This window comes from Strix uralensis, chromosome 8 (genome assembly GCF_047716275.1).
Source record: "Strix uralensis isolate ZFMK-TIS-50842 chromosome 8, bStrUra1, whole genome shotgun sequence".
NCBI classification, from domain to species: Eukaryota; Metazoa; Chordata; class Aves; order Strigiformes; family Strigidae; genus Strix; species Strix uralensis.
The window spans coordinates 5,944,184-5,961,418 of NC_133979.1; the positions used below are offsets into that span (position 1 = coordinate 5,944,184).

At 45.3% G+C, this 17,235-nt stretch overlaps 1 long non-coding RNA gene across 1 annotated transcript in view; it reads right to left on the reverse strand.

Annotated features, from left to right (window-relative positions):
• The window catches only part of LOC141946797 (uncharacterized), a 168,054-nt gene that overhangs the window by 59,502 nt on the left and 91,317 nt on the right, over positions 1–17,235 (reverse strand). Inside the window, exon 3 of the long non-coding RNA XR_012629938.1 lies at positions 1,420–1,519. This is a non-coding gene — a long non-coding RNA (uncharacterized LOC141946797). The remainder of the gene's footprint in view (positions 1–1,419; positions 1,520–17,235) is intronic.

The following is a 17,235-nucleotide window of genomic DNA, read 5'->3' on the forward strand; positions in this document are numbered from 1 at the left end:
AGATACCCCATCCCTAAGCCACATGTGCCAGATGGACTAAAGATCATTTGCTCTCAGCACCCTTTTTTTTCATGATTATCTGGAGCAGAAAACTTCTGTTCCCACCCTGTTGTGGTGAGCTTTGTCCTGGAAGTGAGCAGAGCACCCAGCACTGGAAGGACTCAAGGGATCTCAGCAGGCTCTGCTGCACACCCTCCCCGGCTACAGTCTTGCACTGGCGCCAAACAGCCCAAACTAACCTGAGACTCTCCATGTAGACAGGCAGAATAATTCAGAAACACCAGCTGAAAAGGCCCTTCCTTTGTGTGAATTCGTTCCCTCTAAGGGCTAGTAATTAATTTGAATGTTGACTCAGAGATGATATTATGGGCCTGTCCTTCACAATTGCTTCAAGAGTAATTTTGGCCTCAACAGTTTCTTTAATTGAATCTGATTTAGATGGGAGTCCACCAGCACTTCATTTTCATTTTATTTTTATGATTCAATTTAGCATTTAGTCTCAGTTGCAATCTGATTTTATTACAGTTGTTGCTAGCGGAAAATGTATCTACCTATTACTAACACTACATAAATTCAGATGCTGTCTTAAGAAACATTCTCACACGTATGAGCGCTAACATTTCATATATAATATGCCTACTTGTTGATAAGGCTTGCTGCATGACTCAGTGCCACGACCTTTCCAGAGGAAGTATTGTTTCAATGCATAATATGTCACAAAGGCAAAGAAATGCAACCTTTCCTATCGCTGTAACGCATGGTATCTTCGGGGTGTATCCTCAGAGAGCTGAAGATGATTCAACCACGCACTGTGCACTTGCACCAGCAGGAGCGTCGATTTGAGAATATATTCCTTCACCAAGGAACTGGTATTCACATGTCTTCAGGACTTTTTTTTGTATGAATAAAGGGCTCAGTTTCACAGATCTAGTTTCCCTTCCTGTGTATGTTATAGATAATGAAATAGTGTTGTACCCTAGAAGGGGTTGCACTGCACTATTTGCTAGCTAAAGGCAGTCAGAAGAGGTGTAATATTTCTAGGAGACCTGAGTATTCGTGCTGCAGTATCATCACATCCACTGTAGTTTCAATAAGAAGTAAACTGAAGCCAGAAAGGCTTTGATTATACCTTGGAGGAAACTTTCTAGGCAGTGAGCATAGTACAGGACTGCCAGAAAGCCTGGGTAGGCTGCAGCGTCTCCATCACCAGCTGTGAGCCAGGATTGATGTGGGTAGAGCTGGTCTAGCTCCACAGCTGAGAGAAGGTGGAGGTGACTTTTTAGAAGGGCTTTTCTAGCCCCGTCATTTTACACTTACACCCAGGATTTGAGTTTTGGGATCTACCTGGAGGAAGCACGAGTTCTCAGACACACCTACATTGCTGTATACCAACAGGAACTACTGCATGAGCTGCCTTACCTGATGTACCGTCTGGTTTTCCACATGCCACGTTAAGCTCCACACCGCTGTGGCTAGGCTGGCGTCTACTGCAGAATTGCCTGGTTTCAAATCGGAGTCACTGCAATAGAAACCGAGTAGATCAGTCCAGATTCAAAGGCCCACAAGGCAGACTACTTCTGAACACAAATTTAGAAGAAATCTAGATTTAATTAATTTTTTTTTTCTGATCTAAGCTAAGAACTTTTGTAACATCTGAAACTTTTATCAGAATTGACAATAGTATAAATACCATCCTGCCAGCTCCTAGAGTACTAGCAAACAACCTTTCATCAACCAAATGAACTCAGAGACGGAGCAAGATATAAACACCCGTATGTAATGCACATTCTCTGGACCAGGTCCACCACTAGCAAAACCCTCCTGCTTCCCTGGAACCAGCAACACAAACTCCCTTTATATGTCTTAAGTGTCCACAGTACAAACAATAACACATTAGCATGCTCTTGACACTGCTGTCAAAATAAACAGCTATTTATTAACATTCTACAAGGCATTATTTTTAAAAGAAATCCATCTAGCAATAATGTCAGAAAAAAAAATATATCCCTCTGCCCCAGAAAACAGCATCTCCCTTTTACTTAAGACAACATCTGGTCCAGATAACAGCTGCCAAGGGCTAGAGCTAAGAGGCACAGTGATTGCTGTTGCTTGGTGATTGCTCGAGTATTTTTGAGAACAACATTTTTTCACTGTATGGTATTACTGCCAACTATTCCCTGGGATCCCAGGAGGACAATGCATTCCCTTTCTGCTTTTACTGGGTAAAGGGAATAAAGGCTGAACATGATGCTTGCTCTCACCAGTCAAACCTGCACTAAATATGAGAAGATATTAAAAACTGCCTCCCCCTCTCTCTGACTGAAGTGAAAACCTCTCCATCTTCACACAGGGAGACTTTTGCTGCCTTTTGTTCTTGTGGTTACAGCAAATTTAAAGATATCAAGGAACCTCTTGAGAAAACCAGGAGAGGAAGCTTGAATGCAAAGTGAACTTACAAACAAAAAGCTATTTTTAGCATTGGGGGGAAACTCTTAGCATTGGACAAACAATACAAGGAAGTTTCAGACACTGACTGCTAGGGAGAGCTAATATCCCCTTGTCGCTGCCCCACCTAGTCTGGATACAGGAATGCTGCTATATTCTCAGGCTTCTCACAGCCCCCAAATCACCCACCTTCCCCTTAGCATGGTGCAAAAGTTCAGGGCTTAGGTCGAGAGCCACCTGGTTGGCTCATACACACAACCTCACCCTCCCGCTGGCATAGGTGATTTGAGGTCACAGCGTGGCCCTGCTGGGACTGTGGGCTCCATGGTGTTGGTGGGGATGGGTGGTGGGACTTCTATTTGCAGTACCACCAGACATGGTAGTAGAGCACAGCTGGAAGCGGGCACAGGGCTGAGGCCAAAGAGCAAAGGAAGAGTCTTGTGTATCCCAGGCACAGAATTAGGACAGAGCAGCTGGACAGAAGCAGAAGGAATGACATGAATGGCCTTCAGACAACCCAAAAAGGACCCTCTGAAACACAAGAGCAAAATATCTAGCTCTCCTTCTGCCCTTCATACATTGCTGGACCCCAGGACATTGTCTGCAGTTAGTCAACGGAGTCGCAGTGGTGCTCAGCAGCTGGGGATCTGGCTGTAGATTCAGGACATAACAGTAATGCTTTGACAGTCCCCACCAACTCTTCCTCTTCTCCTAGCAATTCAGCCTTCCAACCCCGCCCAGGCAAAATAAATAATATATTTTTTTCAAGCAATTATCAATAAGCAGGTTCTTTAGGGTGGAAAGCTTTTACACAAGAGTTTTTCTAGCCTTCTTGCTTTAGCTGTGTTCCTGTTTATTCACTGGCAACTAGAGTGAGTAGTAGGAATCAAAGTGGTCAAGAACAGTCTGTTTTCTGAGATCAGTGAAATAAGACTACACGTGAAGGACACTGTTTCCCTTGAAACCTCTCCCAGATTGTTGTATTGCCCAGAGACCTGAACTGGTGTTCAGGGAACAGAAGATCCTGGGAAAGTAATCCCATGGAGCAGACACATTTCTGCTTTTGCTGCTGCTTTTGCTTGAGCTGACAAACACTTAAAGCAAGGCTTTAATGGACAGAGTCAATCAGAAACTGGATGCAAGGTGGAGCCGTACAAAAAAAAAATAGAAGCTATACAGGATTGCTCAAGTCCTTATCTGGCCCTGTTGCCTATATAGACTCACTAGAGGTTGGTCAGGGACATTTTGTAGATCTGCCTGCCAGTGGGAGAGAAGGGTATTTATTACATTGCAACAAGCTAAGTCTCAGTCAGCAATGTGCCCTTCCAGGGACAAAGTCCAACTCCCTATTGGGCTGCAACAGCAAGAGCATAACCAGCAGGGTGAAGGAAATGGTTCCTCCACTGTATTCAGCACTTGAGAGCCCAAGTCTGGAAACTACATTCAGCTTTGGGCTCCCCAGGACAAAACAGTGACTAAGGGGGGTGAGACAGTGAGCCTGGCTTTGCCCATCAAGATGGTCTGGGGGGCAAAGTACATGGCATAAGAGGAGGGAACTGGGCTTGCTCAGGCTGGGGCAGAGACAGCAATGGTGAATTGCAGCTTCCAGTACATAATGAGTGATAACAGAGAAGATGAAGCCCAGCCTCTCAAAGATGCACAGCAAAAGGACAAGTTGCAGCAAGGGAGATCCAGATCAGTTACAAGGGAAAAGAATTTTGCCCTGAGAGCGGTCAAACACTTGGACAGGAACTCAGAAACCTTATATCCATGTAGTTTTCCAGTGAGTCTTTGTAAATTAGACAAGGAAAGGCCTCTACACCATCAAGCACTCAACTCTGTTTGACCTGCTTAGGGACACCAGAATATGCAGGCACCTAAACGCCTTTTCTAGCCTGTTCCAGAAGTCCTGCTCAGTTTTTTCAAATGGCCAGTGAATCACTTAGTCAATTTTCAAAGGAAGTCACCTTTGATTTTGGATTCTGAGCCTCTCCTAGGGGCTTTTTCAAATTGTTTTGTTCCACAGATACTTTGTCCTTGTCTTGCTAAATATCCCCTGGGTGAGAGGACAGGGCTGTTGGTTGTTGCTTCTTTCTGAATAATTTCCACTGTTTTTTAGTGGTGTGGGGGGCACTCATTGCAAAAAGCCTCCAAAGAAAGAATAGGAAGAATTTATTTCTGATCTGGCTCTCGGTTCCAACGCCAGGTTGGTCTGTATCTGCAAAGGGTTAAGGATTAGCTGATGGAAAACATTTGAGAGGCTCTGATAACAGAGCATACACAAACAGCGGGATCAGGCTCACAACACTGCTGGTTACACCTTGCAAATCACCAGCTTTAGCACAGGCAGTACCAGCCTCATACCCTGCACAATGTTGCTGCTTCTGGGCTGCACTGACTCCTGCAATAACTCACCTGTCACTCCCGAGAATACTTTGGGATCTCTCTCTTCCACCCAGCAGCTGTCAGGTCTGAAGATGTGCCTCCCAATGTCCCCGCAAACCTCTGCCCACTGATATCGCACAAACCAGGGGAACGTGCCATTTCAGAGCAGGCACTCAAAAGTCCAGCACAGCCAGGATGTTTAATGGAAACTGTGCACTGACTCTGAAACACTTGGCTGCAGATTCGTTCAGCTTTTTGAGATGAGAGATTGCTTGATAGGGCAGCATGAGTGAGCCCTCTAAGTATGCTAGGGAGCGGTGCACAATTATAGCTGAGAACAAAGATGCTGCATCTTAAAAATACACTGTGAAAGACAAGACACAGTTTTCTGCCTGAGTCCACGGGTCTGTAATGTAGCACAGACACAGCAATGTTCCTCATGCGGCACCTGGGGCTGCTACATGCACAACCATCTTCACACTGACAGGACCAGTCTCATACCCGGAGAAGTCCAGATGTGGGCACAGCTGGCACCCACATTAGGAAAGGCTCTTGAAGTGGCTGGGGAATTTGACCAATGTCGAAGTGAAGAGTGGAGTGGAAAAATCCCTTCCGCTCTGCCTTATGCTTAAATACTGAGACTGCACCTCACGCCTCTCTGTTCGTAAAAGAAATAACGGTGCCACAACCATAATTAAATGCAGCCGTTGTTATACAACACTGGGGATATGGTAAAAACTGGTGTTACTATGGTCACACACTTCACCTCTGGGATTAAACTGCCTAGTTTCCTTCCACTAACATTCAAAAATACTCTTTCCCATCTCCCTCCAAAGATGAGCACATCTAATGGTTCAGGTACAAAGCAACCTAATGGCATTGACGTCAGTGGGAAAATCCTGACCCCCACAGCACTGTGCTGATTCACAGTGGTTCACTAAGTTGAGGATCAACCCCAAGAGCGTACAGAGCCCCCCTAACACAGAACTGACACCTGATCTCCCGTGATGCTATTTGCTTGTTAACTCAAATGGCACCTCCAGAGCCCACGGATCTGTGCCTACAGAAGGTGAGGAGACGGCAGCAGCCGTAGCCTCCCAGGGTAAGGAAGGGGTTAGGGTGGATCAGGTCCACGGCTCGTCTAGCCCAATATCCTGTCTCAGATGGTGGCCAACACCAGATGCGTCAGAGGAAGGTGTGAGGGACCCCATGTGAGGCAGATGTCATGCCTCACTGCAGCCTGCCTGACTTAGGAAAAGATGAAAACAAATGAGTTTATAACCTTTTGTCAGCCTGTCCCAAGGATGTAACTTCACAAATATTTAGGTCAAATGGGGCACACCCTATGCTGCACAGAAAGAGAAAAGAAGAAAACCCAGTGCTTCGACTCTTGGATGCCATGCTCTGTGTGCTAGATAAGATAAACTAGTGACAGTCACTTGCTATCGCTATGGACACTGGTCTGCTGGCTCAGCCCAGGAGCTAAAGGTGGCTTAGGACACAAGTGAAGTGAGTGCTGTAGTCTCAGTGCAAGCCATCATTTTGCACGTGACAGTCACAAAAAAACTGTAGTTAATCAAAGAAAAACAACTATGAAGCTAAGCTAAACTAGGCTTCTCTCTGCAGATTTTTAAAAACTCAATTCAATGGATTCACCAAACTGAAAATCTTTCCTTGACGCATGGGAGTGCACCCACTTTAGCCATCAGTTCCCAAAAGGTCATGAAGAAGTCCCCACAAGCGTGCTGTAAATGCAAAGACCAGCTACAGAGGCATGTGGCTCCTGTCTTCTCCCAGTCTGCTCCCCCTTGGTGGTGACAGGAGCTGGTGACTTCTGTCAGGTCCCCAGCCACAGCCAAGAAAAACTGACAGCCACAGACTGGTTCATAACAGGTTTTCTCAGGTATCACAAAGGTTCCTAATCAGCCTGGGACTCTATTTCCTCATGGAAAAGGCTTATTGAGATGAACCTTCCCATTTCTGTCTTGGCAGTGCCTGAGGTTCTCATCCTGCTTGTGGAAATGGGTCTCCACTGCCCATCCCAGGGCAACATGATGTAGGGCAGATATCACCTGGCCCACGGGGATTTTGTCCAGGGCCATCCCAAGGGCAGGGATTCAGTTTGGCTGCAGCTTCACCAGGCTGGTTCCTGCTGATGCAAACTCTAAACACTGCAAATGCTGATCTAAGTACTGGGCAGGGCAGAAACTTGCCCTCGCTCCAAGGCTGGGTGTCCTGTTGGTACCGCAGGACCGAGGCAAAAGTAGATGTAACCTACTGCTCTGCCCCAGCCTGAACAAGGGCAGAGGAAAAACTATTCTGCGGTTTGGCATAGAAGGATCTCCCATGTTCTCGGTATGCCCAGGGTGGCATCACTGATGGCATGTGAGCAAAGCGGAGACACCGCACAGCTCTGCGAAGGGGGCAAAGGCCAGCTCAGAAGCACCCCTGAGCGCAGGCAGCCTTGCCCACAGCTCTCTTCCTTCATCAGCTGTTAATCATTTACCTCGGCTGTGTTAATTCACAAATTTCTTTCTCCCAGCCCTGCTCCCATTGTTTCCAAGCAGGGCATTGTCATGAGGCCAATTCTATATTTACGACAGGATGTCAGCCTACGCTTACAGTCGCCTTCTTTGAACTGGATACTTTTACCTTCTGTGTTGGCACTGATGCAATTCAACAGAAAGGTAGAAAAATAAACAAGTGTTTATTTAAGACACGCTTGGTTGTATCAAAACGCACAAGTGGCACTTCTTCCTATTGGCTCTTCCATGCTCCCGGCCAGGAGAGCACAGGTTTTTTCATGACATAAACAAAGGATTATTTCCTAAGAAGATTGAGAGTTTCCTTTCAAGGAAAACAAAAAAAAAAAAAAGAGGAAGGAATCCGCAGAATAGCCCTTAGGAAGTTACAACTCTGGAGGCCCTTTAGTCCCTCACCAGCAAAATGTATTTAAATATAGCATGGCCTGCCCAGAACACAGCCTGAGAAATGCCATATACCCAGCAAAGAAACAACTCTGCAGCCAAAGCCAGAGAGTGCCAGGCTTCAGGCACACGCCCCTTGTCAGGATCTGCAACCAGGCCTAAGAGCTGCATCTTTGACTTGAGTTGGCTGCTTCAAAAGGTTTGGTTCTGCTCTACTATGTTTTAATTTCTGCACACAGCCTAACTTTCTGTTTGTGCTGCAAAGCAGCCTGCAACCTTTGTCAGAGCAGGCATGCAAAAATCCCTTATCCACTGAAGGATGCCTCCAGACAACTTCAAACCAGACTCGAGACTTGAAGCACCCACCTCCTCTGCTCCTCACCTAAGGACCACCAGGCTCTCTCCCTGCTCTTCACGAACAGGAGACGACCCCAGAAGACTGCAAAGCTCCAACCTTATTCTCCATGAAATGCTTTCTCAAGACTGCTCTCATCTAGGTTCCTTATGAATAATTTTTATCTGTTATTTCTTGGATAACCAGAGATCTGAGATGCTATGCCTGTGTGAACCTCCCCCATTCCTTGCTGAGATGACAAACCATAGCTACATTCAACTACAGCAGGTTAGAAAGTGGGTCAGAAAGTCCTTCTGCCCCTCAGAATAACATTTTTTGGAGGCAAAACTAAAATGTTTCAAAGCCCAAGTGCCATTCATGCTTCATGCGAGATGCAACTCTGCATCACACCCTTATCTTCTCAATGCATGAGGAGTGTGGTGGACTACATTTCCCATGACATGCTGTGGTGTCCCCTACCAGTGAAAAGGGTGATGTACCAGTGACACGAATGGCTGGGAGTTCACCAGGGGAGCCTGGACACTGGTGGGAATAGGGACATGTGCAGTCAGGACTAGAAGACCCATGAATGGGAATTTCTTGGTCAAGATTACAGTTATAGTTTTGGTTGGGGTTATTCAACTTCTTGGACAAGATTTACCTCTCTCGCCTTCATCTCCCTGGAAAGCAGATCACTTTGTGAGGGAGGAATAAGCCAAAACTCAGTCTTGTAGGCAGAATGCAGATAGGAGTGTTTTGTTCAGTGTTAGTTGGTCACCGTGGCCTCCGTTCAATGCTGTACCTGCTCTGGAGCTACACAGTGACTTTGTGCTCCAGGACACTCTGACCTGTCTCCCACACACTTTTTCCAGAACACAACCAAGTAACTATTAATTGCATTCAGCTGTAGTGAGAAGTCTGAAATAGCTCAGGCTCTCTGGCAAGAGACTTCTATGTCAACAAGAACAACAGGCTTTGGCTGTGGATTTATCTGCCATGGATCCTGCTTCCCATACAGCACAGGGTAACTGCAGCAGGATGAACCCTAGAATGTAATAATATAAGCAGGAAGGGCTGTAATTTGAGGACCTTCCCACATCAAGTAAGTAAAACAAGCTCCTCTTTCAGAATGCAAAATAATTCTTGCATAAGGGTCCTTTAAAATAATATACAGTGCTGCTGAACGGGAGCCATGGGGGGACTCTCTGATCCTCAGTTCGTTCTCAGATTTAGCTGATAGTCTCGCTCTGACTGCTCTAATTCATACAGAGGAGCTCTAAGTTTTTCTTTCAAATGCAGAAAAGGCTGCACATACCACTGACTGTTTCCTGAGCCTTTTGCAAGAATAAAGGTACTGACATATAACATGTGAGTTCACCCCTTGCTTCCAATTAATCAGTGTCCTGGTACCTCAGTTTCCCCACCCCAGATGGTGGCAGGTTCTGCTCGTGCTGCAGTTCACACCCAGAAGGGCTCTTTGGGGGACTCTTCAGATACCAAAGATCAAAGTTAGAATAAGCTGTAGCTGTATCAGCTGAGCTTCAATAAATTATACAGCACATTCCGACAGAAATTATGATTTCCTCTTTTCACTGTTCAGGATTCATATTTGGGATCCAAAGTTCACTCTGGAAAAGGCAGAAAGCCAGCTTATGTTATTGTTATGTCAGACTAGCTATTATCCCTGGATTCAGGGCAAGTAGACATACTTTATGGAAGGAAACAGTACTCTTGGCCCTCACTGCTGTTTGCTCCCCATTTCCTTCTGTCTTAAGACCTGGCCATTTTTTAGACACCCTACAAAATCTGTGAGGTAGCAGGAGTCTAGAAGACCATGAAAAAACTGGTGAATAATGAAATAATCTAGATAAAAAGACACACCAGGGAACAGCTATATGTATTTTGCAATTACGTTCTGAGGGCAAGATCTAAAACAAGTGTCCTGCTTCTAATTTTTGAAGAAGGCTTGCACAGTGCAAGAAAACTTTGTTACCTCTCCCCCTGAGGAAATCAGTGCTGGTCTTCAGAGAGATACATTACACAGAAAACCCTCTTTGGATTATATGGCACAAGAGCTATCGACATCTCCATTACAACCACTGGGAGACCTAGCCCAGTGACAGTGAAAAAAACCTGCCATTGTTTGCTGCCAAAGTCCTAAATATTGTTAGTCTACTTCAATAGCCAGAGATGTTGCAGGTCATGACAGAACAAGGAAGACCCAGGGCTTTGAGAACGGGAACACAGTGTCCAAGCAAAAAACCACATGGCCCCATCCAGATGGAGCCTCACCGTGTTAACCCTGTGCAGCGTGGCTCGGGAAGGGGTGGCTTGTTCAGGCACAGCACTCGACTAGAGACGGTTTGTCTGTCCACAGGTGAGCCAGTTCACATGCTGTAAGCTGGGGTGTCTTCACAATATGCTCTCCAGAACCTCCAGCTCCATGTTAGCACCTACCATTCTCAGCTGTAATACCTGTCACTGAAGGGGCTGTTGGACAACGACCTGTATTGCACAGATCATCAGATCAGAAGACTGTAGAAAAAACGTACCTCATCCACTTATCTTTAACAGGGACTAAAAAATTACAATTCTTGGCAGAGTCCAAGCAGCATCAATATAGTGAAACTGTGTAAAGAAACAGAGTCCAAGAAAAAGGACCAGCAATTCCACAGGGCTGTATTCCATTGCTTCACACCAAGTTTGGAGCAGTGGAAACAATACTAGCTGTGCAGCAGAAATCAGTCACCGTGGGCGCTCCTATTTCTGCAAGTGCTTTGGAGAAATTTATGGCTAATCAGGAACAGGACGTTATTAACGCGCTTTGTACCCAGCCAAGTGCAGATGTGTGCTTGCATAAACCTTTCCTTATCATTATTAAAAGTGATGTGCTGAAGGCTGTCACTGTTCAATAAACAATTCCATGTCCAAGATCTCAAACGTTGCTGCGTCATGTTCTGATGATCTGCGTTTTCCTCATAGGGTGTCAAAGTCAGATACAATAACAAATACATGACCACAGCCCCTTTGGGCTGATGCACTTCCAAGAAGGGGCAAATGTTGATTACTCTTGCATGTTATTTTGCCTATATAGTTAAGAGTCATCCAAAGTCTAAAGAAGCCAGTGGAAAACCTCCCGCTGGCTTCACTGGGCTTTGCATCTGGCCATTAATTATTCGAGTACGCTAGCCAAATGTATGCCTTTAGCATAAGACAGCCCCTAAACTACCATCCAAGTGTAGCCTACATTTTGGAGAAAGACAGACAACTAGAAAACATTCTAATTCATGAGTCTTGTGGATTTTGCTTTATATTTTTGTTAACAACTCTTCTCAAATACTAAAAAAAATTAAAAAATAACCAACAAAATTTCTTGCAAATACCACCACCCCACTTTCCTTTCCATTGTGGAAAAAAAAAAAAAAAAAGAATTGCAGGGGCGCAGGTGCATTGCCTTTCCAGCCATTTTTCCTGTTTAAAGTTACATTTGTTCTGGTTTTGTTCACATTTCTTCAAGCCCTCGTTTTCCCCATCCCTCATGCTTGGCTGGTCAGCAGACTGGCTTTTTTAGGATGCTGCAGTGAACATTTCCCATTTAGATGAAGGGAGGGGCTGGAGAAGACATCTGGCCTGGATTCTGGTGATTTTCTTCCTGCAGATGTAAACACGAAAAGGGAATTGGGAAAAGAAAAGGTAGCCTTTTTTAGGCCATATCCTGCAGCAGCCAGGGACCCACCTGGTCCCTAGAGAGCATTAGAAAATTCTCAGCATTTTGGTAACTTGTGATCTGCCTCACATGGCTCCTGAACAACAGAGAAGAGCCAAAACACAGTTAACTTTAGCTACACCCTGACCCTCCCAACACCAAAGGTCTGCTCCAGGCGCAGGCAGAGTAGGCAGCCGCCTGGGGCAGCCATAGGTTGGGGCAGGCAGTAGAACCAGATCTCCCCACTGCTAGAGCAGCGGCAGACGGAGCCACAGTGCACCTCCACTCGCTGGTCCTATGCTCAGAGCTCGAGGAGATGTGGGCCAGGGGAGCAGGGGCAGGCCAGGAGTGCAGGCAGGGTAATCCTGGGAGAACGGGTGCTTCTGGTGTGCTAACTCCATCTAACTAAACCTATCTGGAAACTACCCTATTGCTTTCAATAAACTGCATTTTCTTGCCAGAAACAAAACAATTTCTTTTTGACATCTCCAGAATGAGAGACAAACTCAACTATTACGGGTCTTGGATCTCTTTCTACCCTTTTCTTGATAGACAAAGGACCTACACCGCATACATGCTCTGGAAGCCTTTTGTGGATGATTTCAGAGAATCAATCTGGAGAAAGTTAGAGCTCTATTAGAAAAATTTCTCTTCCTTGGAAGTTTATTCAGCTGTAACTCTGAAAGTTATGTAAGGAAAGTAGATAAAACTAGAGTATTGGATAAAAATAGCACTAAAAAATCTTCATCTTACTATAGCATTTTGAGACCACTTTGGGGTCTTTTCTGCTTCCTCACCCACTGCCACAGGAAAGCAGCCTTTGCTCTAAGTTGGCCTCTGTCGGAATGCCATGGCGTTTGCACTGCCAGGGAAGAAAGTCACTTTGGATGGTAACAGTCTGGTTTCACATCCATTTGTGGCAATGTTGATGGCTGTACTTCCCAGGCAGCAGTCCTCACTGCTTTACTACAGAGCAACACCAAGTCATAAACCCAGGTCCTGACAGTGAGTCAGCACTGAGCTGTCAAACCAAGATGAAATCTCCAGGAAGCAAAATGTTCTTTCTGCATATTTTTTGTACCACTGAGTATGTTACATAAACTCCCAATGGGTAGAATCATAGCAAGGGTTTGGAAGGATATTTTTATTACAGCAGTAATTCTAGCATTTAAACTTTCTGACAGCTGCTGTGGACAAATATGCAATAAAAATCAAAGCCAATTCAAAGCTAATATTCAGAGGTGGGAGACTGCGTAAGCATTTGGGTTCTGGGCCATGTTGTGCTTTGTTTAGCATTCAGACTGTATGGAGGACTGCAGCATCCCTTCTCCACACTCAAGTCAAGTTCAAAGCACTTTGGCTTCATTTTCCAAGCTTGGCTGCAGAAAGTTAGAGCTCTGTCTCCCATTATCTGAGCAATTGGCTGCCATAGTCTAAAACATGACTGGCCCATGACACTCAGCTTGTAGGAACAAACAGTTTGAGCATCCTCAGCTGCTTCAGTTCACACCTTCCCTCCTGCTGCTACAAGCATGATGTATGTCTCTGTCAGAGACACAGGCTGATAGCTGAGGACAGTAAAAGCTCAGATCAGTGCCAGGGCTTGTCTGTCTGGGCCTTTGGGTATCCACACAATGTGCCTATTCACGTTAGGTAGAAATAAAAGTAGCCTGTGCTGCAGAGGTCCTGAGCTCGCTACCATTCACTCCTGGAATCACAGAAAAATGTAGGTCGGGAGAGACCCCTGGAGGTCACCTAAGCCAATCTTGCGCTGGAAGCAAGGGCAACCTGAAATTATTGCAGATGAGCTCACGATGACACACTACTCCAAACCTGAGTTAGGCCTTACACAAGGCCAGGAGAGAGACCCTGTAACTGCTGTACAGATTCCTGTTGCGAAGCCACAGGTTCCCTCTACAAACGGCCCCACTGATGCCTGAAGGAGGGATGGCAGCAGAACTGCGTCTGCTCAAAGCTTTTGGAGGAGGTCAGGGATATTTGCCAGTAAGCAACCTGCCCACAGTGCAAAGTGGTAAAAGGGACTCCACATGACAAGGAGCCTTATTGATTTTAGAGTGCGGCATCCGTTGTAGTTGCACGTGACTGAGTCACTTAGTGAGGTTACATCGAACCACAGTTGTTTACAGTACTCAGTGGGGAATTCAAATGATTCCTCCCTCAAAAGAGCTAAAAGTGTGGTATGTCTTCAGCCAACAGCCTTGTTCTCAAAGTGATCATCTGTCCATGACTGTGCACTGTACCCTTCCTGATCTATGAAAGCAAAATGACCGCTGCTTGTACTCTCAGAGGCACATAACGCTATGAAGACATTCACTGAGGAGAACAGATGATCTCTGAAGTGGCAAGCTTCTCACAGCATCAGCTAACACGTTAATTGTTGACTGTGCAGAGAGGGCTGCATCTGCACAGCAGGACCGTAGAGTAGTCTTTTGCACGAGGCATGCACACTTTTTTCTGTTCACTCTGCCCCAGTTCAGGCTCAAATCAACCATCTCAGGCTAAGCAACAGCTAGTTTCAGGACATCTGCTGACATTCTTGCCTGCCTATGCTAGATCTGTCCCGTTTGAAAGAATTTAGTTCTCTTCTAAAGACATTCTGGGTCTCACGCTGCCACTCCCTCCAAGAGTGTTATACCTGAGTCTGATTTTCATGCTCGTCTTAGCAGTTTCTCTACAAAACTAAGCAATGTGCACAGTAGGCAAATCTGAATTGGAGAATGAGCCACAGCCCAAATTCACCTAAAAATACCCTAAAAGCCAAACCTGAATTCAAGGTCTGCACTTGCAACACAGCTGAAGAGCAAATGCCCAGGCCCCCAGAGGAGTGTGGAGTAAAAATTACTCCATTGCCCACAAGATCCCAAGACTAGCTATGGCTGATAAAGCAGATATTCCTGCAGGGTATGCATTCAGGGAAGAATTACCCTAAGGAATGATTTCAGGAACTCAACCTGTTACAGCCAATTCCCACTGAAATTTATGAGAGTCTTTTGAGGGTCTGTGTTGTCTGCAAGGGTAAATAAGGACTCATACACAGAAGGTCTGGGTATTTTGTTAAGTAACGGGAGGTTTGTACCATACAGCCACCAAGATGAATAATCCAACCCACTGCTTTCATTCAAGCCCTTCTTTCATTAACAGCAAGCAAGTCAAGGTTATCATGCTAGCTATGCCAGTATTCAAGCTAATTGGTTCTCTGGAGAGAACTATAAAAATGTTGGTTTCAGGACCTGCCAGGACAAATGCACTTCAGTTGGTCAGCTGTGGAAATATTTTATTATCTTTGACAGAAAATGCCATTTTTATCTGTAATCTTCTGTTACAGTATGTCTCAACAACCTGTGAAGGAAGAAAGAATTTGTACAAGATCTCTTACTGTTCTGAGCTGCCTTGCCAGTTTTCAGGACTTTTGCTGAGTTGGTTGAAAGAAAAATATACACAGCAGAAAAGGATCCGTCAGTAGAATGGGGAGGAAATTGCATCCTGAACAAGAGAAGGCTTTGAGTGATGTTGTCTTCACAGTCTCCTGTGAAGCCAGGAAATTCATGACTCCTTCCAAGCACACACTTTACCCACCTAAGCTACAAGACCATATTATAATTGCCATCAGTTTTGTTCACTTTTTGCCCTGATCTGGTTCCTCCTGCAATGTTTGTCAGCTCTCCCTGCCATCTTAGCCTCTACTTGTATTCCCAGTTTTTGAGACACGGCCTGTTTTATCTTTACAATGAATATTAGCACAATCAAATAATGATATCGAAAAATCTGAAAACCCACTAAGGCAGCTGACTTATCTCTTGTGTTAGATTTCAAAATTCTCTGCAATTTAAAGAACAAAGCTCCTTGCTGAAATGTTCACAGTGGTAGCTCTTCTGGGACCTACTTTTTTTCCAAAGCTTCTGAAGGAACTATATGCATCTGTGGTTAAGGACAAGACAAGCACAGCAGGTGTATTCCCTGTCTCCAGCATCCTGGATCCTCTCCAAGCTGATTTCCATCCTCTCCATTCCAACAAAACAGTGTTCACAAGGGTCACTGATGACATTTTCTTGGCCAGCCCTTCCACTTCGGCCTCTGTGGTTATGACACCCTTACATCTTGTCTCAGCTTTCATGATCTTGTCCTCCAACATTTCGCTCCTGAGAATGCTTTCCATATTGAGCAAACTAAAGGACCCTCCCATCGGTAATTTGATTCAAATCAAATCAAAGTGGGATGGCAGGGGGGTGGGGGTTGTTAGTTTGTAATTTTCTATTTTGAACCAAACTGTCCCAGGAACATCTAACAGTGTATTCTGAATTATCAGAGTGCAGTGGGACTCACAGACCCACGTTCTACATGTGGCTAAACTGAAGTACAGAATACAGCAGCACTGGAAGTATAGTTCAGATCTCTGTATTTGCTGTCCTTTGCCCAGCTCCAGGGAGCCACCAGGTTAAACCAGACTATTCTTCAGAGGGAAAGTCCTTCAGAAGGTGAGCTTACACAGTCCATTCTCATGCAGGAATGAAGGTTTTCCACTCACTGCAGGTTCCAGAGCCCCATCTTTGATCAAATGAGATAGCTCAGAGAAAAGTCTAGCAGATAGTAGCCAGGTAGATAATCTTAAGGGGACTCCCAACTACCCCTAAAACTGCAAGGTAAGACTGTAAAGAAACTAGGTAATAAAGAAATGGCATGCAAACAGCACAGATTCACTTGTGGCGAGGACTGAAGAAAACATTACACACCCAGCCAACCAACATGCTGATAATCACAGGATCACAGAACAGCCAAGGTTGGAAGGGGCCTCGAAAGATCATCTGGTCCAACCTTTCGTGGGAAAGGGAGCCTAGATGAGATTATCTAGCACCCTGTCCAATCACACCTTGAAAGCCTCCAGTGATAGGGACTCTACCATATCCCTGCGGAGGTTTGATTGATTATCCTGATAACTGTTTTTTCTCACTGTAAAAAATGTCTTTCTTATATCAAGATGATAGGATCATCCTGCCAACAAGGAAGGCCTTTTCCACGCCCACTGATTTATTACTGAGAATCCAAACAATGTGAGGGATTTTCTAATTTTTCTGCTGTTTTTTCCTACTGCCCATTTCAAGGTTGTGGAGCAAGATATACCCAGGTGCAGATTTCAAAAGCAGTATTAAGAAGGTCAACTGTGGTCACAGTCAGCTCTAATTGCCAGTTGCAGCGGGATGCAGTCTTTTCCTTAGTCACAAAGCACGGCACTTGAAATATCCTGTAGGATGAAAACAATGCCTGCTACAGCATTTCTCTCCTGATTTTTGGGAAGAAGGCCAGACAAGCACCACAATTAGTCATACGTTCCAAACGCAGTCCCCCTTCTTAGTTCCAACCTCTTGCCCGTCCTTATGCTAAGAATGAGGCTATGATCTCCACCCCAGAGAGGGTCTTTG